The 27,121-nt window shown below is 35.8% G+C and overlaps 1 protein-coding gene across 1 annotated transcript in view; it reads left to right on the forward strand.

Moving 5' to 3' along the window:
- The window catches only part of MMS22L (MMS22 like, DNA repair protein), a 132,890-nt gene that overhangs the window by 56,059 nt on the left and 49,710 nt on the right, over window positions 1-27,121 (forward strand). The window lies entirely within an intron of this gene.

Below are 27,121 nucleotides of genomic sequence, written 5' to 3' on the forward strand. Positions count from 1 at the left end.
CTGTGTTGATTCTGTATTAAAGTTTTCCTTTTGACATACTCATGAAATTCAGTTGTAAAGAGAGGAGTTAAAGGAGTTTGACTGCAATGTAACATAAATCAGTAGTTTTCAAACAGTCCTTTCAAACAGTGCTTCTTTGAAAGAAAGCTTATGTGCAAACACATAAAACTAAACTAAACCAAGAGTAGCGCTGGTGTAGTCCAAGAGCCATGCCTCTTGGCCCCTTCTTTCCTCTCTACCTCTCCTAGAAGAGCATTATTATCCAGAGGGATATTTCAGACATTCTAAGCAAGACCATGAGCTCAAATCTGAGGTGGCTTTCATTGAAACATATGCAGTTTTGTGTGCATAAGGAGATTTTGGCCACATTGTACCATTTAAAAAAAAGTAAGTTTCTTTAAATATTTTGCTGCAGAGTTGCAGCCTCAAATGCATGAAATATTGGGTTGGCCAAAAAATTTGTTTGGGTGTTTCCAAAAGATCTTATAGGAAAACCCAAACGAACTTTTTGGCCAGTACAATACTTCCAGCTGAAATAGTTTATTCTAAGATTAAGATAGGATTGTTCGGGGCTTCCCTGGTGGCACAGTGGTTAAGAATCCGCCTGCCAATGCAGGGGACACGGGTTCGAGCCCTGGTCGAGGAAGATCCCACATGCTTCAGAGCAACTAAGCCTGTGCACCACAACTACTGAGCCTGCACGCCACAACTACTGAGCCCACGTGCCACAACTACTGAGCCCACGTGCCACAACTACTGAAGCCCACACATCTAGAGCCTGTGCTCCGCAACAGGAGAGGCAACCGTAATGAGAAGCCTGCGCACCGCAACAAAGAGTAGCTCCCGTTCGCCACAACTAGAGAAAGCCCGCACGCAGCAATGAAGACCCAACACAGCCAAAAATAAATAAATAAATTTATTTTTTAAATAAAGATAGGATTGTCCTATTTATAACACCAGTCATCTATACAAAACTTACTGTTCTCAGATCCACTTAAATTATGCAAATGTGCAGATACGCTCCGACCCAAACAATAATGGATAAGAACAGTGATTATGACATTTATTGCCTATAAGCCCCTTTTTACATAACAGTTTCACCTTTAAAGTACATGTTCTTGAGAAGTTAGATACTACCACTCAGTGCAGTTAGTCACTGTCACTAAAAAGTTGTGTAAAAGTTAGGTATAAAAATATGATTTTATTTAAAATCATGTCTGAAGTTAATGAGGAGACTGCTTCCCTCTTCTTACTGCACATTACAAAAGTAGCATCTGTTTTTCAAAGATAGTAAACTTGATGAAATTTCCGAATTTTGGACATTTATTCATTACGGGTTTCATTTATTACTAATTTTCTTAATTTGCTTTATGTTGGGCTGTGTGTTCATACAGATTAATCCACGGGTTTTCACTCTTTAGATTTTGTGTAGTTTTTATATTTATGTACTCTAGTTCTTGATCAGATAATCATCCCCTTATCCCCCAGTGTAAGCTGTATCAAATTTTTAGGTGGATGGATAGATAAATGGATAAGTAAATGAATAGCCAACTTCATTAGAAGAAGCTTTTACTGATTCTGGATCTTCTCCACAAAGTACATTTGTTCTTTCTTAGTCTAGTAGAGTTTATTAGCAGATATTATACTTTTCCAAGAGCCAAATTCATTCTGTTTGTTTAATTTTTAAATAAGTGGTAAGTAGTACTTTCCTGTGCTTCTTGGGCAGAATTAGGAATTTCCATATTTCTGGTACCCTTTTTGGTTTGTTTGTTTATATTTGTCTGAATATACAAAACAAGAAGGAAGAGGAGGGAGCTGGTCTAAACCATCCTGGTGATAGTGCTGCAGTCTGGGCAAAGGAGTAGAAAATGACGTGAGAGTTTGGGCATCTTGGGAAGATGCAGTCATGGAACCAAGTGGCAGAATCCATATATCTTTCTACCTTTTCCATTAAAGATAGACAAGTCTTTATTTGTCTTAACAATTGTATTGTTTCTTATATATGTTTTTTTTTAAAACAAAGATTCATATCTTACAAATACTATTTAATTTTTTAGTTAGAAATTTGGAGGAATCTTTTGTTTTTCAGGTTCATCAAAGTATTGGGTTGGCCAAAAAGTTTGTTCGGAAAACCTGAACGAACTTTTTGGCCAATCCAGTAGCTCGGAGAGCAGTGAGGCGGTGTGGAGGAATCTTCTTTTGTTGTGAAATTTTTCTTTTTTTTTTTTTTAAGGAACATTTATTTATTTATTTATTTATTTATTTATTTATTTATGGCTTGTTGGGTCTTCGTTGCTGCACATGGACTTTCTCTAGTGGCGGAGATCGGGGGCTACTCTTCATTGCGGTCAGCAGGCTTCTCATTGCAGTGGCTTCTCTTGTTGCACAGCATGGGTTCTAGGCATGCAGGCTCAGTAGTTGTGGCTCATGGGCTCTAGATCGCAGGCTCAGTAGTTGTGGCACACGGGCTAAGTTGCTCCGTGGCATGTGGGATCTTCCCAGACCAAGGCTGGAACCCATGTCCCCTGCATTGGCAGGCGGATTCTTAACCACTGCGCTACCAGGGAAGTCCCTGGAATTTTTCTTTAAATTGCAAGTGTAGTATGTTGTCATGGTAAAAATGATAAAAGAAAAAAAAAATGAGGTATAAGGTGACAAGTAAAAGTTCCTCTCCCCAACTTCACTCCTTTATTCTCTAGTTCAATGGGTCTCACCTAGGGGTGAGTTTGTCCCCCAGGGGACATTGGGCAGTGTCTGGAGAAGTTTTTGATTGTCACATGTATGAGGGGTGCTACCCAGCATCTAGTGGGTGGAGGTCAGGGATACTGCTACATAAATAGCCTACAATGTACAGGACAGCCCACGCAACAAAGAATTATCTGGTCCAACCTCAGTGATGCTCTATTTCTACTCCATAGATTAAAATGGTTTGTTATAGAACCTTCCAGACTTCTTCCCATTCATAGGCTTAAAACACAAAAGAGATGATCTTTGTTCTGCAACTTCATTTTTTCACTTAATATTTCCTAGACAGCTTTTCATGTTAGTCTATGGAGACCTATCTAGTTCTTTTTAATGGCTACTTAGTGTTTCATTATATGGATGTACCAAACTTTATTTAGCCAATCCCCAAATAATGGAAATTTATATTATTTACCATTTTGTTATTATAAACACAGTTTTAACATCTTTATATATGCATTCTCTGTGTACTTGTGAAGGTATATCTGTAGATTAATTCCTAAGAGTGAATTAGTGTATGTGCATTTTAAATGTGGTTGGATATTCCAGTCCCGTTTAATCATCCCATTTAATTTAAAAAATTTTGCACCAATTTCAGTCTCCCTGATGGTGTATGAGAAAGCCTCCTTTCTCATTTTTAGATTAGTGTATGGAGTATATTTAGAAAATATGCATTCCAAGATAAACACAGAAGTTTGTTAAAAATGTTAATGGAAACTTGGTAATGGAAGAAGGAGATTTATTTTGAAGGTTGGAGAGGCTTTAAAAATGGAAATACAATGAAAGTAATAAATAGGAAATTATTTTTTCTTCATTTACTGACTTTCTGTCTTCAAGCTCTTAACTGGAACTTTATTGGTCATTCTTCAAAAGTAGTAACTAGAAACACAAGAATAATTCTTGTATTCTTAAAAGATGTACAGTTTATAAATACTATCTCATTTATTTCTTTACCAATCCTGTCATCCCTGTTTATAGATGAAGAAATGGAAACATGGAGACTTTTTACTTTTTGTAATTTACCTAAAATAACACAGTTGTTTCAGAATCACCCCTCAGACTCTAACCCCTATACCATAGCTGCCTTCTTACACTGTCTTTATAATAGTTTACAAATAACTAAACAGATACTAACCATACCACTACAGTTTTTATAAATTAGGAAGTAATTAGATGAATGAAATCTGTTGGCAAACCTGAAAGTATTACCACTGCTCATGTATACTTCTGAGTGCTTTTACCTTTTATTTTTGCTGTGGGAAAAAAAAGGGTAATTTCTTATTGGGGCTTTTGATTACTTTGTTTTTATAATTTTGCAAGTTACATATATTTTTAATGAGTCATTAGTTGGAATAATAAATCACAAAGAGGTGTGGAGACAAGTAAATCACATTTTGTTTATAATAATAATTTATCTTTGATTTATTATTAGCACCACTTCAACCATCTAAATTTCACTTGTGGTAAAAAAACAAATTGTTGCCGTTTAAATTCAATTTAGTAGAAGTTTTTAGCATTAGAGCCAAGGCAATCTCAGGAGTGTTGCGAAAATATTGCTTGCCAAGTACCTTGTAAACTATAATGCATCTCTGTTAATCCATGTATTCTGAAGTACAGAGGTCAGAATCAAGAGGCATAGTGACAACTCTCAATTATATAAGGTGAGAGTAACTTTACATTTGTATTAATAATTTCTTTTAAACGAGATCTGGTTTGAGATTGTAATTTGCTGTCATCTTGACCAGGGGGCAAGCAGTATGTTGTTGCTCTTCAGGACTAACCAACGAAAAAAAGGACACAACTGTTTATGTTGGTAACATTTAATTCCTTGTACAAATGTTTATTTTTGGTTTTGTTTTATACTGGTCAACTATGATCAAAAACAATTGCTGTAAGAGAATGTGAAATCATGTAGAACTTCTGTTGCCAAAGTTATCGAGCAGTATGAGATCAATGTGTGAATAAGAATGGTGTAGTAATGTGCAGGTCATTATTAATGCTGTCATGGTTTAGGCACTGCCATCTTTTAAATTTCTGAAGCTTGCATAGTAATTTGCACACAGTCCTTCAATGAGGCTGATTGCAGTATATAGTAAGAGGGACTGTGACCTGCATAGTTTTATTTCATTACATCAATCTTCAGTACTTCCTTCCAAGGCAGATATTGTCAAGACAGACTTGCTTTTAGTTTGGGATCTTTGGGGGAAAAGGGGCCGCAGAGATCATTCAGAATTGTTTACCCTAAAAGGAAAGAAAGAAGGAAGGGAGGCAGGGAGGGGAGACACAAGAAAAATCCTCTAGGTATTTGATCATAGAGATGTGTTCCTAATTTCTTAACCCAAAATCTGAAACTTCACTGAAGATCTTTTCTTAGGCATCTTTTAGGTATCCTATAATATTTTTCCTACTGATACTATTAGAAAGTTTAAAAATAATTTGAATAGTTGTTAAAAATTAAAGCATAGGCTTTTTTTTCCCTTTTAAGTTAAGAACAGAGCTAAATTCCTTGAATTTTGGTTTAGATAGGGAAGATGGGTTACATAGATTGATGATATTTATTCCTGGCTGCATCCATGACAAGGGAAAGAATGAAATACTTTACCTTAGCAATCTCTTCTGTTTTGTAATTCAGGTGGGAATAAGGTACCGGTCCCTGCATAAATGTGTGTGCAGGATGTGTGCCTGTGTGTGTTGAACTGGGTAATAGTTTTATAACTGTATGACAGAGAAATTATAAGTAGGAAGGAACTAAGATCACTGATTAAAGGGAGAAGCGGCTCCCTCTAGGCTGTTAAGAAATAATAACTTCATATGCCACTTTCTGCTAACTGGAGCTGCTGGCTCACCAGAGCATTCTTTAGCGCTGATTAAGTAGCATTATGAAAATACTGACTTGGTTATGTTAACTAAATGCCTCTGTTTAAAACTCCGAAAGTCAAATAGTTTGAGCAGTCATCTTTAACATTTCACATTACCTTTCTGAAATCACATTTCTAGTTCTCACTTGGCTGTTATTTGAGGTTAATATAAAAATGGCAGTCTTTAATTTGTGGAGTTAGGTGTAGCCAAAAGCTTTTCTTTAATTATATCCATTCATGCTGCTATAGTTAAGGGTCTGTCAGCATTTCCATTACAAACCTCCATTTTCAGGGTTTTATAACACAGCTATGAAAATTAGCTCTGGGCAAAAACTTGACATACAAGGCCTCATGAGATTCTCTCTCCTCCCCATCCCCCTTTTTCATTTTTACTGAAGTAGGGGTGGAGTGATTTCAAAATGCCTTTTGGCATCTGCAAATATCATTCAGAGTTTAAAAAGAAACAGTAAATTTTCAGGCCTTGTACCTGTTTGTTCTACCACTTAAGGGGGGTTGTGGACTTAAGAATTTAAGCCAAATGCATATTGATCAACTGACATCCTATTTTATATTAAACAAGAGCCTAGTTTCAAAGAAGTCTAAAGGCAGCTGAAAACTTGTCTAAGATGTTAAATGTGGAGACTAAGAAATAATTCAGAAGGGATGATTACCTGTTTTTGATACTGTACGTGCTCAAGTACAGCTCCTTAAAAGGTTTAAGATTCTTCTTCCTGGCTTCAAAATACATTTTGAAAATACATATATTTTTAAATCCTTTTCTTCTTTTTCCACGAACTTGCAAGTTCATCTGTTTGTTATACATCTTTTTTGACATTTGGGATGGGTGTGTGTGTGTTTGTGTGTGCGCACGCGCGCGCACACATGTGCACAGAAAAACTGTGTATATCATTCCCCTCAAATATTTTCCACGCTCAATAGTTCTAGTTATTTTAACCTTTATCGGTATGGTATCATTTATTCTAAACAAAAAAAAAAATTTGTTTTAATCTTTCCTTTGGAGAGATAACTGGGAATTTTCTCGGTAGGGAAGGAGGTAGTACAAGGGGAAATATTCTTGTGAGGCTCTGCTGATTGCCAAATAATTTACAAGATTTTTTCAGGAAAAATAGGAAGGGGACTCTTGACAGCATGCAAGGCTTTTCCTCCTTTTGTTGTTGGGTGTTCTGTTAGGATAATGGGTTACAGCTTCTAATTATTGAAGAATGGCTTACTACAAAACAACTTTGAAATTAATGTGATTTTTTAAGTAACCAAATTATTATGAGTTATTTATTTGCAAAGTTTGATTGGTATACCCTGATTGCCCAAAATATATGCTTATCTGCTGTTTCATCATGTATATATATGAACATATATCTATGTATATGTACATATGTGTGTATGTGTGTCATGTATATACATATGTACATCATTTATACTATATATATGAAATATATATTTGATGCAGATTTTGATTTGATTTTATGCCAGTTTTTAGGGCAGTGTTCTCATAATTTGAGAGGGAACACATGAATATGCTCCATGGAAAAATATATTTCCAGTTTTTATTTGAAAAATCAGATAGATGTGTTGCCCACTAAGAGTGATCAATCTACCAGTTTTGGTTGCTTTAGAGAAAGCATCTCTAAGGGGATGTACTAGTATTAGTATTTTGGAAATATATAAAATGTAAATATTTCTCTTCATCATTAAATATTTCATGTATCTTTCACCTGAGATTTTTACATATGTACTATGAATTAGCTTTTTTGTTTGTTTGCTTATTTACTCTTTACCAGGCTTGAATTTTGCAAAGTGTGTTTCCTATGGCCCTTTTATGTTACATATTTTATAAATTCATGCAGTAATATCAACTCACCCTAATAACTTGGAAATGTTTGTGTACCTTTTTTGTGTTTTGCTGAAACATAAGTTATCTACTTAATTTTTCATGTATAGGAGTTAATATTTTGGGTCATTTATTTAGTCTCCAACTAGATCTGTTACATAGGTATGAATTCTCCTTGCCTAAGTACAAAGTGATTCTTTTAAAGTATTATAAGGGAAAAGTTATGTGTCCAAATCTCAACCTTATTGGTAAAATGAGGATAATAGCACAAACCTTTAAGGATTAAATGTAATCAGGAATGTGAAGTGGCTAACACAGTCCCTGGCATATTAGTAAGTGTTCAATAAATGTTAGATGTTGCTATTATTATCATTATTATTATTTTCAAAAGAACCCATAATATAATTGTTTCTTTGTACTACACTTTATGCTGGGAAACCTCAGTGGACCTGTGTGTGTGTGTGTGTGTGTGTGTGTGTGTGTGTGTGTGTGTGTGGACTTACCTTGGATGGTTTTTAACACATTCCTAATATAGTACCTTTTACATAGTGGCCGTTTAGGAAATGGCTTTTTGATGGGTAAATGAATCAGGTTCTTTGTTGTAAAAATAAAGTCAGGATTGTAGAGAACATGAACATTGCCTCACAATTATAGAACTATTGGAAATTGTGATTCTGTGTTACTAAGACGGTAATGAGCTGCTGTAGAAAAAGAAAAGTAATTTTTTAAAGGTAGAAATGTGACATGTATGTATGTCCTCCCTTTCTCTCTATATCTGGTTGAGTGAGAGAATTTTTTTTAATGTCTTTGGAAGCTCTCTTTTATCATCCCTTCTTTATTCTCACTACCATTTCCTCCATTTTTAGACCATTATTAGTGCTTTCCTAATCTCCCTGCCTCCAGTGCCTTCCCTTCTCAAACCACCTTTTTTTTTTTAAATTGGCTTTTTTGAAGTGTATCACTTATACAATTCACTTTCTGACCAGCTTTATTAAGATAAAGTTCACATACCATATAATTAATGGTTTTAGTACATCCACAGAGTTGTGCAACCTTCGCCACAATTTTAGAAGTTTGTCACTTCCAAAAGAAACCCTGTACCTATTAGCAGTCACTCCCAATTTCCCCAACCCCTCTTCCCTAGCAATCACTAATCTACTTTCTGTCTCTATAGATTTGCCTATTCTGCACCTTTCGTATAAATGGAATCATACAACACATCATTTTTTGTGACTAGTTTCTTTCATTTAGAATAATAATTTCAAGGTTTATTCATATTAAAGCATGTATCAGTACTTTATTTCTTTTTATTACCAAATAATCCATTGTATGAATATACCACATTTTATTTATCCATTCATCAGTTGATGAACATTGGGTTGTTTGCACTTTTTGGCTATTATGAATAATGTTGCTGTGAGCATTTGTGTACAAGTTTTTGTGTGGACATGTTTTTATTTCTCTTGGGTATATACTTAGGAATAGAATTGCTGGGTCATGTGATAACTCTGTTTAACCTTTTAAGGAAATGCCAAACTGTTTCCGTTGCACCATTTTACATTCCCACTTATAGTATATAAGAATTGCAGTTTCTCCACATCCTCACCAACATTGGTTGCTAAGTGTCTTTCTGATTGAGTGATCTTAGTGGATGTGAGGTAGTAGGTATCTCATTATGGTTTTGATTTGCATTTCCTTGGTGGCTAGTGATGCTGATCACATGCTTTTCATGTGCTTATTGATCATTACGTCTTCTTTGGAGAAATACCTATTTGGACCCTTTGCCCATTTTTAAATTGGGTTATTTGTCTTTTTGTTACTCAATTATAAGAATTCTTAATATATTTAAATACAAGTCCCTCATCAGATATATGATTCACAAATATTTTCTCCCATTCTGTGGATTATCTTTTCACTTTCTTAACGTCCTTTGCAGCATAAATTTTTAAAATTTTAATGAAGTCCTATTTATTTTTTCATTTGTGCTTTTGCTCATCTCATATTCTCTTGCCACATTTATCTTCTTGGAGAGCAATTCTGCTTATGTCATTCTGTATTTTAACACCTTTAATGACATCCTAATAGACCCAGAGAAAATTTCTAATTCCTTTTCATGGTTTTCGAAGTTATCCACAGTCTGGCTTTACCTATTTCTGCAGCTTTTTCTTGTGGTTCTCCTTTACTTTAGTCAAATGGAACTACTAATTACCAAGAAATCTCCAAGTCTTTTTTACCATTTTTTTTAATTTTCCTGTCAAAACCAGTTGAAGATTCAGACCAGAGCATGGCCAGGACAGTAGAGCCAGATCTGAGGACTGAATAAGCTGCAGTTATGTGATAACCAATGATTAGAAAAGGGTTAAATTCAAGGAGTGAAAGCAATTGTTAAGATCAGAAGTCAGAAATGGTCAGTGCTGGTTACAGTAGGCAAAGAGATGGAGTGGCAGAGTACAGGAAAAGAAAAAAACAAACCAAAAAAACCCTTATTTAGAGGGATTTGGGGGAAGGAAAAGGTGGTTCAGAAGTTAGTAGTAAATAGATCACTGCTAGAGATGGAGTCAGAGAGCTTCATGTAGGAGCATCATACATGGGAGCAGTCAGGATTTCGGGCAGTAGTAGACAAATCCCCAATCGCAAGTTGTGCTTTTTTTCTCTGCTTCTTAAGGAAGTGTTTGAGAGTTCTTCCTGTTGCAGCATACTATAAAAAACAGGGGCTTTAGGGTCAATAAACCTGAGATCAAATCATCCCTCCTCTACTTACCAACAGTGCAGTCTTGGGAAGTTACTTAACCTTTTTTAAGCTTCAGTTGCACGTTTGTAAAACAGCCCCTACCTTATAGGATTTCTGTGAAAGTCTGCTTAGGTCTCTGCTGTCCATATACATTAGCTGTGTGTGACAATTTAAGTTAATGAATATAAAATAACAAATTCAACTTCTCTGTCACACTAGTTATATATCAAGTGCTCACTGACTACAGGTAGTTAGTGGCTGCTGCAGTGGACAGCAGCAGAGCTCTCAGTCAGCACTGACTTAGATGCTGCACCTACCCAGACCATGGACCATAATAATCTCTCAATATGTGTTTGTTGTCTTCATTTACGTTTTCTTTATTTTTATATGAACAATGTTATCCTTCATTCCAAGCTACGTATTCTTATCCATGTGTCCCCAATCTTGAATAATCTCATTTTCCTTTGAATTTCCGCAACACTTTCTCTCTAATGCCCTTTATTGCTTTCTACTTTGTATTGTAATTGTTTTTATACAGAGGGTACATATTCATTAAACAAATTATTCAGCAAATCCAACTAATATTTATGAGTGCCTACCACGATAACAGGCGTTATTATAGGCGCTTGGCATACATCCGTAAACCAGTTAAGTGCACATATATGGTATACACTCATGTATTTATTACATGAAAGACAGAAAATAGAGAGAAAGGTACTTATGTAAGTGTTTATTGAAACCGTCACTTTTTCACCATTTCATATTTTGTTATTTCAACGATTCAGTATTATTTGATAATGATTTATACTTGTCCCCAATTCTTTCCAATATCCACATGAAAGTAGAGAACAGTATCTGTGTAGCCAGGCTATGGATTTAATGGATTTAACGCATAATCTGAATTTCAACTCTGTGCTTATTGTCTTCTAAGCACCAGTGGGCGGAAGGGACTTCTGGAGGATGACAGGAGGACTCCTGTCATCTTCTCATCATTCTTCTCTATTAATTGAAAGGTTTATTTTATTTTGCCAATTCAGTATTTATAACCAAACTGTTCTCCTACTAAAATATGGAAACAGGTGGAGTAAGTGGGCCTTTGAGCTTTTACCTTGTTTTTGAGAGGTTCCAGAACCTCTCCATCGAGGCTGGGTCCACAGGAACACTTTGAATCTAAAAGTAGAGATCTTCTGTATTTGGATGGGGTTGGAAGCAAGCATGATATTTGGAAGAGGGAACTGAAATAATGGAATGGAGGAAATAATTGGTAAAATAATTTAAAGTAGTTCCCTGGAGTGGAAGATTCCTTATTGAAAGGGCCTTTTGAGTGACTGTAGCACAATGGAAGAAATTAGACTCACAGCAAAGCACATCTGTGTGAATTTCAGAAGGCTGGGTACAAAGAAAAGGTACCAAAGTGTCCATGGACTTCTTAGTCCTACCCACTTTTTTTTTTTTTTATGAATTTATTTATTTATTTTTTTTTTGGCTGCATTGGGTCTTCGTTGCTGCGCGCGGGCTTTCTCTAGTTGCCGTGAGCGGGGACTACTCTTTGTTGCAGTGCGCGGGCTTCTCATCACAGTGGCTTCTCTTGTTGCGGAGCACAGCCTCTAGGTGCACAGACTTCAGTAGTTGTGGTGCATGGGCTTCAGTAGTTGTGGCTCGCGAGCTCTAGAGCACAGGCTCAGTAGTTGTGGCTCACAGGCCTTGTTGCTCCGCGGCATGTGGGATCTTCCCAGACCAGGGCTTTAACCCATGTCCCCTGCATTGGCGGGTGGATTCTTAACCACTGCACCACCAGGGAAGCCCTTACCCACTTTTCTTAATCTTCTATTTTTTCTATCTGCTGTGCCCTTAGTCTTGTAATCTCTAGTTATAATCTAGGTCAGATCTAATATTTAACCCCATCTCCAAAATTACAAAAGTAAAGTAAGAGGTGAATAGAGCTTTATATTATATATTTTTTTCAAGATTACTTTCAAGAAGTAGATGAATGGAGCTTTATGACTTCTGATTCATAGTTGTTCTCAAAGTTTGAATGAAAACAGTAAATTCCACCTCTCATAATTAGGAAAAGGAAGGTAAGAGTGGTGAAAGAACACTGAAAAGAATTGGGATGAACATTGGGGTAAAATGACAAGGACAAAAGAAATATACATTTCATTCTTTTGCAAGTGGATGAGCTAGAAAGGAAACATTTCATTCTTTTGCAAGTGGATGAGCTTGGGGAATAAAAATGCCATGATTATTTTCTGCACCAAGCACTGGAATATTTCTCTTTAGCAAAATGGTAACAAATCAAAAGACGTTGGGATGTGGCAAAAGCTACTTTCCTCAATCTTACTTATGTCACTGTGGTTCCCTGTCTGAACCCCATGGTTCACTATAAGTATTTAGACCACCCAGATCTTTGAAGCTTTGGATGAAATTCAGCAGTAAGTTTATAGGAAGGCATTGCCACTGTCCTCTTTCATGGTACCACACAGGGCTGTGTTTCTTAAACCAAAGACCAATTGTTATAATAAATATATTGAAGACTGGCAAATCCCATTTGTGATGGGTTTGTTAAAGTTAACTCTTTTCCAACTGTGGAATGGATAAAAAGACCTGAAATTGCGATTTCAGTAGGTGGACCCAGTCTTAAGAAACTCGGTAGATAGACTACCGTTGTGGCATTTGGTTATAAAAGGGAAGTACTCAGAGGAAACAAGTGAGGAGGCAAGTAATTTAAGTATTTATGTTTAATATAGTACAATAAGCCACTAAACGTGTTTTTTAATGATGTGATGTATCAGTGAGAAGGAAACGGATCTCTTAATTATCCCATTATTTTTAGATTAATGAGACCTCAGAAGGCACTATAAATTGTGGAAAAGTAGATTTATTGTAGTTTAAAAATGTTCCTAGCTATCCTCACCATCTTCTGGTAATTACCCTAAAGTTGTTTTCTTTAAGATGTGTTTCTTAGAAAACATCAGAGTACATTTTTGTTTTATGATATGAATTTACTTTTGCCATGATATGGCCTATAAGGAACAATTCCTTACCTTTCTCCATCTACCTTGTGGAGAAGGGTGAGTGATTGCTCTGGTTCAAATTTTATTTATATTTTAACAAAATTGAGAACAAATATAAGGAGTGAAACTAGCCTTTGGAACTCTTAATTTCAGTTGTTTCTTCTTTACCTTACACGATGTATATTTTTCTCTCTTTAGTATATCTCTTGTCAGATTTAAGGCTTATTTAAAATGAAAAGAAAGCTAGAGCAATTTTCTTTATTCCATTTCAGTCTCCTAAGGCCTATTTCCCCCTGGTGAGCTCATAGCAACAGGGGGGTTTAAGGGAATTCAGCTTTCTGCAAATTAATGTCTCACATCATGAAAATTCAGGACTTTTTTTTTTTATCTTGAAAAGTAATACAGTGAGTGCGAGTATTATTTCTTGCCAGCGGGTGGAAAATGAATGATTTTGTCACAGTTTTACTGCTTGATGAGCAGTATCCTGAGGGTCAGGCTTAAGTCTGTGTCACTATGCTGCTCATTACTCTTGAGCTAAATAAGGGCTGATTGGATCTAAATTGCCTAGCACATGGGCCACAGATGAGCTCAGTGAGCAGGAGATGACCTGCTATTCAGTCTGGGAGTAACCCCGGTGTGCAAATGCAGCATTAGAATACCGTGGGAGAATGAGAGGCTACCGGCTGCTGCCAGCAAAAAAAATCGAAATGTAAAAACTCTTTGATGCTGTGATGTTAGAATTTGAAATGTAGGAAGTGACAGGTTGATGGTACTTATCAGGTTTGGCTGGATTAGAGAACAGTGTCATCTTGCTTCTGTAATGACAGAGGAATGAAGCCAGTAGCTAACTACTGTGCAGAGTGGAGCCGCCGCTGTTGCCACCAGTCGTTGCTGCCTCCTACCGGCATTTTCCTGGAAACCAGTAAAAGATACCAAAGAAAAGAGCATCCTCTGTAGACTTCCAGGAATTTGGAACTCTCTGGCGATGAAAAGCTGCCAGTGGTAGGACGCAAAGTAAGGGATATTTTAGAGCATACTTCATAGTGAATTGCTTTTTAAAAAAAATCGTTATTGGGAAATTCGTTGTTTCAGAATTTTCTAGTTAACCAAGAGTTAATCCATTTATGAAGTGAAACTACTCAGAGCAAGAAAGCCCAGTAGACTCTTCCTGGAATAGTGTTTGTTCAGGGGGCCTTAGTTGGGTTGGTTGATCTCTCAATTATGTATTTTTATAAATAACAGCACTTTACTAACAACTAATCTTCAAAATCTAATTCAGACTACCAACCACAGTGTTAGCAGTTTCAAAGATACTTGATAAAAATACAAAGTGAAATACACTCCTGCTTATGTAGCTTATGCTGCATAAATCTCCCTCTTAGGGAGGGGATGGGATGGAAGGAAAAGGTTTTTCCTATAAGTCAAATGATTTAAAACAGAACAAAACCCAGCAAAACCCTATGGTGAAGAACACTTTTGTTTCATTTTACTCCTGCAGTTGTGATTTTTTTTTAAAAAAAATCAATATTAGGCTTTTATATGTTTGTGATATAAAACTTAGAAAATATAGGCAAGTTTTTTTTAAAAAGTCACTTATCATGGGGAAGAACTGCTATTGATATTTTGTTACATCCTTCTAGACTTTTCCTGTTCATATGCACTTTTAGAACCAAAAATGGGGTTAAACACTGTTTAGTGACCTGCTTTTTTCACTTAATCTATCATCAGTTGCTTTCCATATCAGTGACATTTGCAACGTTATTTTTGGTGGCTTCATAATATTCCCCTGTGTGGATATACCATAGTTTACTTGACCATTTCTTGGTGAAAATGTATACTGTGTTGAAAGTTTCACCATTAGATACAAAGCTGTGATGAATGTCTTCATGTGTTTCTTGGTAGGGTTCTTGGGAACTGTTGTATTACAAATTGTGTACCACACAACTCTAAAGGTGCCACTTACAGCATCGTAAATGAGACTTTGATCTTTATGGACATGTTTGATTATACGTGGAAGATACTTTATATTTTAAACCAAATCATTTAAAGAGTCTTAGACATAGTTCTTTTTAAAAAAAAGTTGGGAGCCATGATTTAATTACATTCAAGGTTTATGTATACATAATTACATACATCCTAAAGAAGCAAATTTTTAACTAGTAGGAGAAAACCTTAGACTATAAACATAAAAATTTTGTCCCCTTTGGAACAAAACTGTAGCTCTATAGAAAACTAGAGATAGAAAACTTCTAGAGTTTGGGGTGAAGTGACAGGTAAAAGGGTTAATTAGCTTTCGTCTCCCAGAATTTAAAAAAAGAATTTTCCTGCATTTGTCAGCATATGTTCCCTACTATTTTCTTTAAGCCTTGTTTTTCTTACTATTAATACAGAATATAAAAGAAAGTTTTCAGTGTAACTTCTAAAGCACTGGAAGGCTCTAGAGAGAAAGTTTTTAATGCTTCTCTTTTTAAGTTTTATTTTATCAAAATTTGTGTATCCTGTAAAGAATATAAATAATATATAATTGTATGCTCCCATAAAGGGAACTACTATTAACCCTTTGTAGACTGTTCTTCTAAACTGCTGTTGCTTCTCCTTTTATCCACACTGCCTCTTTTACCACCTCTTATTTTAAGTGGGAAACGTGGGATTATACCTTGGAAATTTCTACAACTTTAGTTTTTTAATGAAAGAGATATCAAAGACATCTCTCTACATATATACATTGTATAAGGCTATGTAGTATCTTGTTGTATAATAAACCTTAATTTATTTAGCCCCAGTAAACATTTAGGAGCTATACATGATTTTAACTTGGCTTGGCTCTTGTAACTAACTGATTTTCCAAGATCCTTGTTGAAAATTTGGGTTACTCAGTTTATTTAATCAGGATATTAGTTGTAGTTCAATTTTGTGAGTTATTAATATATCCAGTATCAAAACCAGCAGAGCACATTTCCACTTCACGCATTTAGTATGTATAGATCATACTTGGAATAATTAATGTCTTTTGCTTACAGTAAAAAATTGCTGTATTTTTCAAAAGGTTGCCGATGTGAATTTTAATTCTGACTCTGCCACTTTTCTTTCACTTTAATCTTCAATAAGTCATGTATTCTCGTTGAACCTCAATTTTTCTAATCTGTAAAATGTGTGTAATAATACACATTAAAGAACTGGTTTGAAGACCAAAAGAGATAATATATGTCAAGTGTCTAGCAGAGTACCCAAGTGATGATTGCTTTTATTACCATTACTGCTTATCCATTGGTTTCAGAGAAGTGAAGTGAAAGAATGTATATTACAAGTAAATTTTAAGATACAGAGTTTTCCACTCTAAATTAAGATTTTTAGAGCTCCATTCTGAATTTTCGGTTCAATGGTATTCCCTGAAAAGAATACCAGTTATGTTTGAAGTGAAAGCATAAATTAACTCTAGTTTCTTAGTAGTGTCTCCCCTCCCCTTTTTTTTTTTCTTATGGCTTAGAGAATTCTGGCTGTATTAATTTTGTGCCTTTGCATGAAACAGAAATAAGTATACTTTTCAGTCAGTCCACCTTTATTGAGTGCCCAGCAAGTACCTGCTGTGGCAGACTTTGTGCTGGTATTGGAGAAAACGGAGATGCTGAAAATAGAGATCGCTGCTCTCAAGTGCCCCAGTATAGTGAGGCCGACATATAAGCAAAGAAATACACTGTGATCAATAACCAAATGTTGAAGAGGCTCTCCTTAAAACTCTTCTACATCACTTACAGAATTTTCTCTGAGATTGCCCTATACGAAATAAAGTATGTGATTATATGGCAATAAGTCAGTCACACTATGTTGCAGAGCTGATTGGTGGCAGAAAAATTAGAAAGGAGACATTATAAGTCTTTAGCAGCTTGTGCTTAGGTGGATGGATATTCATTCAAAAGTTTTTAATGTTGTTTCTGATATCTTTAACATATTCCTTTTACTAATAAAAAATAAAAACTTAGCCACTTATAAGCATATGTAAGGGTCTTTAGTGAATTGTTAATTACAGCACTATGTCATTGGTATATTTTTCTACATTTCTTTCTTCCGACATCTGTTGTTTTTGTTTTTGTTTTCCTGTTCCTGTTCTCTGAAACCTTAATGTATCTTTTCCCCCCACTTTTTAAATGTTCTATAAACATTTGATCTTTTCAGGACAACAAACTTTGATAATTTAACATGACAAAATAGAATCCAAAACCAATATGTAGTATTGCATTGTGCATTTTCAAAAGTTTACATAAATGCTGTCATACCAGAGATACTGCATACAGCTGTGCCACTTGCTTTTTTTCTTCTAGTTTTATACTTTTGAGATATACTGCCAGACAATGTGTCCTTCAGGGAAATGAAGGATTTAGCCAAGAACAAGAAATATCTTGGGTTCAAGAAATGGAGAATCCAGCATAAAATAGTGAAGGGTTGGAAAACAGTTGTACATCTGGTCCAGGCAGCCACCATTCCAGATTTAAATATTTAGAATGATGATGAGCTTTGAGAGGAATGCCCCCAGGAAAAAGTAGGGAAAGAAAAATTATTTTTCTTGTTAGAGTAAAGCAATTTCATTATAAAATGAACTTTTCTTTGAAAAGCTTATAACCCTGAATGAGAATTGTTCTAATGACCTCTCACTAAGTAACCTTGTTTGATTTTTAATATTAATTTGCCATAGCAAATTATAGATTGAATACATCAACTTAGGAACATCATGTATGTTTCAAATATATTGAAGTTTGCATTTTACATTTCCTTTTGGATATATAGAAGTTTTAAGGGTTTTATGTATATAAATGTCATAATCTTTAAAAAATAAATATATATGTATTTATGTGTATATGCATACACATATTTAACAGTTGACAGTTTTTTTTCTTTTGGTTTCCTGGGAGGAATTCCAGTGTAATTCAGCATACATTTCTTGAATACTTTCTGTGTCTCGGTACTGAACCAACAAGTGTTCTGTGTACACGACGCTGTATCCTACATTCATAGAGCTACAGTGTAGTGAAAACCAACTATTTAATGGCTCCAAGTTTTATATCTCCACAGTTGCTCTTTTCCGAATTCTGAAATGCCTGGATCATTAGTTTAATCCAATATATGTGTGGAGTTTCTTATATTCTGAAGACCACACATGTAAAATGGTAGGTGGTCTCCAGAATATAAGAAGTTCCATGTTTTGGGTCAGACTAATGGTCCAGGCTGTTCACAGTTATATTGCAGTGGAAGTTTTGTGACAAGATGTAATTATAAATCCCAGTTTCCCAGAAGACAAGTTCATTTTGCCTACTTTAGAGATAGTAAACATGGTTCAATTTTCCCATTATTTTCATATGGACCGATACAGTCATGTCTTATCTTTTCGGATGCTATTCTACATTTTTCATTTAGATTAGGACTAGTAGACACTAGGTGCTTATATCATTTAAATATATAAACTGTTTAAAACGCTGGGCAGATGGTGTCTTACTGTGTTCAGGCTGCCATAACAAAATAACTACAGACTGACTAGGTCACTTGAACAACAGAAATTTATTTTCTTTCAGTTCTGAGGGTTGAAAGTCTGAGAAGGTGCCAGCCTGGTCCATTTCTAGTGAGAAGGCCTTCTCACTGTGTGCTCACATGAGCTTTCCTTGTGGGGGCATTGTTGGGGGAGGAGGGAGACTCTGGTGTCTCTTCCTATAAGGATCCTAATTCTATTGGATCAGGGCCCCAACGTTATGACCACATGTAACCTTAATTACTTCCTTAGGGTCCTCATACAGCTATACTGGGGGGTTAGGGCTTCAGTAGGAATCTGGGAATATACAATTCAGTCCATAGCAGGTGGATATATTTAATCTCATTGGAATAATGACGCTGGGGTGGGGGAGGGGGGAGAGCAAAAAAGATTAAATTTTCGTATATATTATTTCTCTTTTTGTGTTTTATACCTTTTATTTTGGAATCACTGAAGTTAGAGAATCCTTTATTCATTCTCATTTCAGTTCTTTTATTTATGTTTAATACAAAGTTTCAAAGTTAATGAAATAGGTTGAAATCGCTACCTGTTCATGTTCACCTGTGGTCTTGCATATTAAATACATTCTATAGAATGCCCTCAAGTATTCATTAATACAGTATTTACACTTATTTTAGGAGAGAGACCACTGGTTTAAGAATAAATTAAATTTCTCTAGAGAAGCAAATTGAGATGGGATGTGAAGTGATAGAAAGATCTTTTTGTACCCTAACTTCAGTGGGACCTCAGGCTGGCCCCATATTTCAGCTCTTTCATCTGAAGGGTAAAGAGTTGGATTAGATTACTTCAGCATTTCTAATTCTATCAATTATATTTTTAGGTAAATTTGCTTTTCTTTTTAAAGTTGATAAATGGAAATATGATTTACACCGGCAGCAAAATTAAACTAAAATTTACTTAATTGGCTTTATTTTTTTCTTTTATTTACATAGAGCTGTTTTTATCCCCGTTTTATGTAGCATGCACAAAATAAAAACACAAAAAAGAATGACAAGAGGAAACACTTTTTTAAGCACCAACTCACAGTGCTACAAATATTATTGAATATTTTGACTTTGACCAGTAATTGGTGATTTTTAGTTATACATTAGAAAAAATAAGTTAGTCAATAAATACTGAGGTGGCTACTTTTTGCATGTTATTTTTTTAGATAGAGGCATAATAACCAAGTCATAATTCATTACTAAACAGCATATTTAATGAGAGTTTCTTGTATGTCAGGGACTTCAGTCAGTTTGAGTTCTCATTTTCCTATGCCTTAGCAGGGAAGAAAAATTTGAAGAATTAACAAATAAACTGTAACTAAGTGGGTTGAGTGGGTGGAGGGTAGATGAATATCTAGGCAAATATGTTTTGGATGCTTTATATGGACTTGTCTTTACCTGGTCCTGGGTAGGACATGAGAGAGGCACCAGATGTTCTCTAGTTGGAGATACAGGATACCACACACAATATTAAAAAAACATTAGTGAGATGTTGTAGTAATTCAGTAAATAGAATCATACAGTAACATTTAGTGAGCTCTACTAGTGCAGAATACTTCTTTATGTGCAAAAAATACAGACCTTGTTCTTAGGGAGATTATTTTTTAGTAAATAATATGTATATAACTGTGATGTAGCTCAAAAAGTGAAAATTAATAAATAATGAATATCATAAGATATTACTGTAATTAATCAGTAGTAGAAAGAAGAAAGAAGAGAGATAGAATGAGAGTATTAGGAAAGATATTTTGAAACAGGTGGCATTTGAACTGAGTATTAAAGGAGAAGAAGAATTTACACTTGTAATAAAGAAGGAAACTGCCAGGAGGAAGGATAAGAAAGGCCTCTTGAAAGTGGTGGGATATAAGAATAGCAATTATATAACTTGTTGGAAGGAAGGAAGGAAAAATGCTAGAATCGGAGTGTGATACAAGAACTGGAAGTTGTAATGGGTTAAATGTTTTGGCGGGGGGGGGCGGTGCTGGTAAAGAATCTAGTCTGATGAAAGAAGAGGATACGTGCTTTGGTAGGAAGATGAAACCAGATTATGAAGGGCTTCGAAACTGGGGCAAGAGTATAGATGTGGGTGAGGAGGAAATCAACGATTATAGGTTTTAAGTAGAGGGACAGTATGAGAGCAGTTCTTTAAACACATGTGCTCTTCTCCCCCAGACTGAATCATAAACTCCCTGACAAAAAAAATCTGACCTGGTCCTTTCCTCTTCATCCCCCTGCCTGAAATGTTCCTGGATTCTTTCTCTGCCTGGAAAGCTTATTTCCTTTCAGGTGTAAGTGGAATATGCAGTTTCCCCTGTGAAGAGTTTCCAGGCTCCCCAGGCAGAGCAAGTGGCTTCCAGAGCAGTTATCACTTGAAATGCCATATCTGTCTTTGTCCATCTTCTTCACTAGAATGATACTTTTTGAGGGCAGGGAATTTGTCTTATTCTTATTTTTATTTCAGCACTAGGTATCCAGCTAAAGTGCCTAGCATACAGTGCTTAATAAGTCTTCGGTGGTTTTGGCATGATTGAGTAAAAGGTAAGGAAACTAAGTAGGAAGCTATTGTGGTTAAAAAAAAAAAGACTAGTGATACAAAAATATATTTTAAAAATTAAAAGTAATTTTAAAAAATACACTGTGGTAGGAAGGAGCATTAGTTTTGAAGTCAGGAGTAAGTGAGAGAGGGAATAATGGAAAGAGATGATCTGATGACCCAGGGTGGTGCTGTATAATCAGGCAATAGTATTCAAGCAACGTCTTGAGCAATTATGGAAATTTTAGGTTTGGCGGCTTCTTCCAGAGTGATAAAAGTTTTCATTTACTCTGTGGTCTATGATTTCCCTCAGTGGTGGTGTTGATCTCATTACCCTAAGGATGTCAGAAAACTTTAATATTCTGTCATTTTGTCTGCTATTTCAGCCATGTAAATGCAGATATTGGTAACTTTCAATGACTTTTATATACCTGCACAGTCTTCTTCCTTGTGTGATGCTGTTACGCAGTTTTGAAGGGGATAGTCTAAATATGAGACCTACCTCTTAATTTTGGTACTCCTTCAGCAAGCCGGCTAGGTATCTGTTGTCTCTGCAATAAGAGAAGGTCCTGTTTATCTCTGGGCAGGGTTAATTAAGCCTTAGGGCAGTGCTTGGTACATAGAGATCTGACAGAAAATCTGCCCATGACTAGAAGACTCTGGCATGAACACTGTATTGTCCCTAACCAAAAAGGGTAGGGGTAGTGGTGGGGGTGGGGGGATGGAGAGCCAAGTGAGCCCTTACTTTATAGCTTCTGAGAGTTCCCTTTTGAAGTAGGGTGATGACCTTTAACAGATGGTTACATTTGTGTGAGAATTTATCTTTTGTAGTTAATATTTTTCTTCCTAAAAGCAGACAGTTGTAATGAAATTATGTTTTCAGGCTATAAATGCATCTTAATTTCTATGACATATATATTATGCATTTGAGTATAACACATGGCATTAGGCTGGAGATTTCTGTTCCTTATTTCATATGCAAACATAATTGTCCAGTGGAGCACTTGATACCTTTGATGATCGCTCTCTGAATCCAGAAGTGATATGTTTCCAAAGCATACTAATCAGAAGCAAACTTGATATAATCATCTGCTCTGCCATAATTTACTTACAACTCTGGAAAATTCAATTATGGAAAGATGAGTAGAACGTTTTTTCTTATCTTTTTGAAGGAGTTTACCACAAACTTTTATTAGTTGTATGTTTAAAATAGAGAGTTCCCACAAGTATGACATTTTTTTTTGACTCTAGCTTAAAGTGCTGCGGTTTTACCTGTGCTATAAAATACTGTAATTTTAAAGATATTGTGTCTTGTCTTGGTTTCTACATGTCTTTTACTTAGCATTTGGTTATATTTTTTCAGTTAATAATGGGAGAGAAAGAAAGGGAATGGTAGCACAAGTTGAAACTTTTAAATTGCCACTATATTAATAAAGGGTTGATTTAGATAACTGTTATTTCACCCAAAATCTAGAAGTTAGAAAGTATCTAACTTTATGCTACCTCTGTGCTTGAGTAAGTTTGGCATGATCCTGATAACAGATGTTCAGTGGTTTCTTTTAACCGTATTTATGTCACATTGAAAAATTTTATTCTGGCTTTCCCATACCCAAATGCTTCACTGTATTTTGAGGCAAGTTAGAAATTAAGCACTAAGGGTTTTGTTTTATTTTGTTTTGTTTAAAGAAAGAGAAAAAGCTTATTTCCCACTTCTTAGAGTATACTTTGATAGGTATGTAGTTTGATGTTATGACAAAAATGATGCAAACTGCACTGAATTTCTTCGTCCTCTGTAAGATAAAAATATAAGGATATAGAACAGAATTTTATTTTAATTCATTGTAAAATAGTGCGTTAATGTAGTGCTTATATTGAAACTTGTAGTTTTTTAACAATGTAAGTTCCCTTTGGAGGATGTGAAGTCTATGAAATGTTTCCTTTAATTTTACTGAAGGTGTAGTGTACATGTACATGTGGAGAACAAGAGAGACCAGTTTTGAAAACTCTCTGGCCATCTTTTTTTTTTTTTTTTTTTTTTTTTCTTCTTTTAAATATGTTCTGTAAATTGTGCTTCCAGAAAGGTAGAGGGGAATGTGGTAAGAGGAAAGTAGAGGAATTAAAAATCATTCCAATAAAATGGTTTAATTTATGCCTCGGCAGTTAAGCAGTGCTCCTGGTTAACAGAAATACCCTTCAGCTACACAGGATTTTGGAGGGTTGGAGGGCACTCATTTGCACATAAATAGCCATTAACTGATAAATTCCCGGAGGTCTCCTGTTGCATGTTAGTGGTTCTGACCTACTTAGCTAGCTTAAATTTGTTTTACAGAATTATTATAATTCTGTCCTTGGTACTTAAACTTTGTGATTAATGCATGCCTCACAATACAATTAAAGTATAATTATACAGTTTTGAGGTTTCCTATCATGGTGTTATTATTACAAAATCTGGATTTTGCAAATATTAGAAGAGTTAAGGTTTTGATATTTATTATTTTTGCTGTTATTATGTGATTATGTTAATTGGGACCCTTTTATGTCTGAAGAATGGATTGGAGAGATGCGGATCATTCACTGCAGAATTTGTTAGCTTGGAAGTGATTGAATCAGTTAGTGTGTGGTCACTTTGGTACATTGTATGGATTGACAAGTCCCAGTCTTTCTTGCTTACCTTTTTCAAATGTTTCTGAAGTACGGTAGATTCTTCACACCATTTTTTTTTTTTTTTTTGGAAGCAATTTGGAATAAATGTTGGGAGGCAGTAGAAAAATCCCAGAGTGGGACTCAGTAGATCTGAATTCCAGTGCTGACACTTAATAATAAAAAGAACTCAGGGACTTCCCTGGTGGCGCAGTGGTTAGGAATCCGGCTGCCAACGCAGGGGACATTGGTTCGAGCCCTGGTCTGGGAAGATCCCACATGCTGCGGAGCAACTAAGCCCCTGCGCCACAACTATTGAGCCCACGTGCGTAGAGCCCGTGCTCCACAAGAGAAGCCACCACAAATGAGAAGCCCGCACACCGCAACGAAGAGTAGACCCCGCTCGCTGCAACTAGAGAAAGCCCGCATGCAGCAATGAAGACCCAATGCAGCCAAAAACAAATAAATAAATTTATATATATATATAAAAAAGATTATTTCAAGAAAAAAAAAAAAGAATTCAGGGCTTCCCTGGTGGCGCATTGGTTGAGAATCTGCCTGCCAATGCAGGGGACACGGGTTCGAGCCCTGGTATGGGAAGATCCCACATGCCGCGGAGCGGCTGGGCCCGTGAGCCACAATTACTGAGCCTGCGCGTCTGGAGCCTGTGCTTCGCAACAAGAGAGGCCGCGATAGTGAGAGGCCCGCGCACCGCGATGAAGAGTGGCCCCCGCTTGCCGCAACTGGAGAGGGCCCTCGCACAGAAACGAAGACCCAACACAGCCATAAATAATAAATAAATAAAAATTAAAAAAAAAATAAAGAATTCATTTTTCTGAAGGTCTGTGTCCTCACCTGTAAAATGAGTGATTTGGACTAGAAGGGGTTGGCAAACCAATGTGCTGCTGACCAAATCTGGCCCGTGGCCTGTTTTTATACAGCCATTGAGGTAATAATGGTTTTTACGTTTTTTAAACTTTATAAAATAGCAAGAATGTGTGACACCGTATGTGGCCCACAAGGCCTAAATAGTTACCAAAAAATTTTGCCAACTCCCTGAATAGATGTTCCATAGGATTTCTCTCAACTATTGTCCTTCAGCATTAAATTTTTAGTCGATTATTTTTAAGTGCTGATGTTTTATATATAGCCGTGCATGTCTGTTTGGGATTTCACTTCCTTCCTGTTTACTATTTAGAATGATCTATGACCTATTACCTTCTCTCAGTGCCCATTATGCATCCAGTTAGTATTCTCTTAAATTTGGGAGTGATGGCTACTTTCTAAAGCATCATAACTTGAAATCTGGATTTCTATTAAAGGAAATTTCCAGTAAAATGAGGTAGTACAGTGTCTGTTCTGTTGAAAGGGGGAAAGAAACACTTATTTGAAACACAATACTCTCACTTTGGAACGCTTTAAAAGTTGTGTTGTTTTATAGAAAAGTTACACATAAGTGTTAAATAATATTTTCTAATGAACTTCAGAAACCTTTTCTATAAATTTTTTCTGAATATCACTTTCGGCCAACACATGGTATGGTACGACAGTAAGAGTTGGCATTCCCTGCCCGCATGTCATTGAACGTGGAATTACGGACCACTGTTAAAGCTTGGATGCATTTGAGTGATAGTCAGCTACGACAGCGGGAGGAATTCGGCATCATATATTGTTTGCTTGTTAATATGCATTAAAGATCATGAGCTAAGAAATTTTAAACCATTTTTATTTGCTGTTGTGGGGGACGTTTTGGGCCCCTCAAGAAAAAAAAACAATGGTCAGAAACAGGAACTGCTTTGTAAAGTTGGTAGGCAGTCATCACATTTCTCCAAAGAGAAAATGGTTACCCTGTAATAATCAGTCTAATGAATTCAGAAATTCATTGATTGTCCAAGCTCTGGGTAGATTAGGTAGAGACTTGCTTCAAGGAGTGGAATTTATGAAATGTTTGCTGCATCCACCAAACAGAGCCGCTATAATACAGCTGCCTCCTCAGTGGTTTGCTTTGATCCTGTGGAATGAAAGGACAGGAGGATCAGCTCAGGTCTAAATGAGATTACAGCTGGTTCTGCAGCTTATCTGGTCTATTGCCAACTAGTGTGGCTTTGCACGTCCTAAGGGGTTTACAACAGAAACTGTTTATTGAGTATCATCGGTTTACCCAACACAAGCAGGCTAATCCTTCCCAGCCTCAGCATGTTGTAGAATTGTGCAGGAGCCAAACCAAAAGCTGGTGTAGCCAGACCCTCTAGAGCCCTTTGTCTCGCTCTATATTGATTTTTACCTGAGTTAAAGATGGTAAAAAAAATAAAGCCAATAACCAGTCCTATTGTGAGCAAAAGGTTAATCTTACCTAAAATCTTACAAAAAGCATCTGTTAACCCTAGAAGGGACGACCTTCTTTTTTTTTTTTTTTTCCTTTCTAGACAAGTGGGATTTTCTAGTTTCTAATTGTGAAGAACAAGATAAGAGAAACAGCTTAAAAGATCTTGCTAGATATTCCAAGTTAAATGCTTAAGTCTCTTCTAGTAGTACTGTAACAAATAGCTTTGTGTATGGAATATAGGATGACTTATTTCTAAATAGTAAGTTTTTGCTTTATATCCATTGTGCACTCTGCAATTATTTTTGTTTAGTGTGGCAAACAAAATGCATGAAAGCAAGGCTGGAAACCTTAGTTAAGGAGTAAAGCTCAACTATAATAGTTAATAGCCAGTAGTAATTTTGCCTGATGATCCCTTGATTAGTAGTATATTTCTTTAGTGAATAAAGACTGGTGATTAGGAGTATTATAAAGATATACCTATTATAAATAATCCTATGTGTGTTTAAGTTTTCTTTTACTATTTTATTAGGTACGTACTTAAACCTTCAGGTGTAAGATTTTAATTACTACAATCTTTTCTTGACTAGGGATCCTCAGTATGGCTTATAGAGGAAAATGATTTGGAGTCGGACACATCTGGGTTACAATTCCATTGCCGTTATTTATTGATCAAGTTATTTAACCCCTCTAAGTCCTTTTTTTTTTTCATCACCAAACTGGAGATACTATTTACCTTGCAGTATCTAAGCGAACCAAATTAGAACGTAGTAGAAAGTAACACTGAGTTAGTTAATCACGTTAGTCAAGGCTACTGTAGTTGCTCAGGAGCCCAAAGGCATTGAAGATTATGTCCATAGAATCCCTCCCATGATGCTAGAAAGGATATTTAAAAGTTGTAGTGCAGT

The sequence above is a fragment of the Eubalaena glacialis genome, chromosome 12 (assembly GCF_028564815.1).
Source record: "Eubalaena glacialis isolate mEubGla1 chromosome 12, mEubGla1.1.hap2.+ XY, whole genome shotgun sequence".
Taxonomy (NCBI): domain Eukaryota; kingdom Metazoa; phylum Chordata; class Mammalia; order Artiodactyla; family Balaenidae; genus Eubalaena; species Eubalaena glacialis.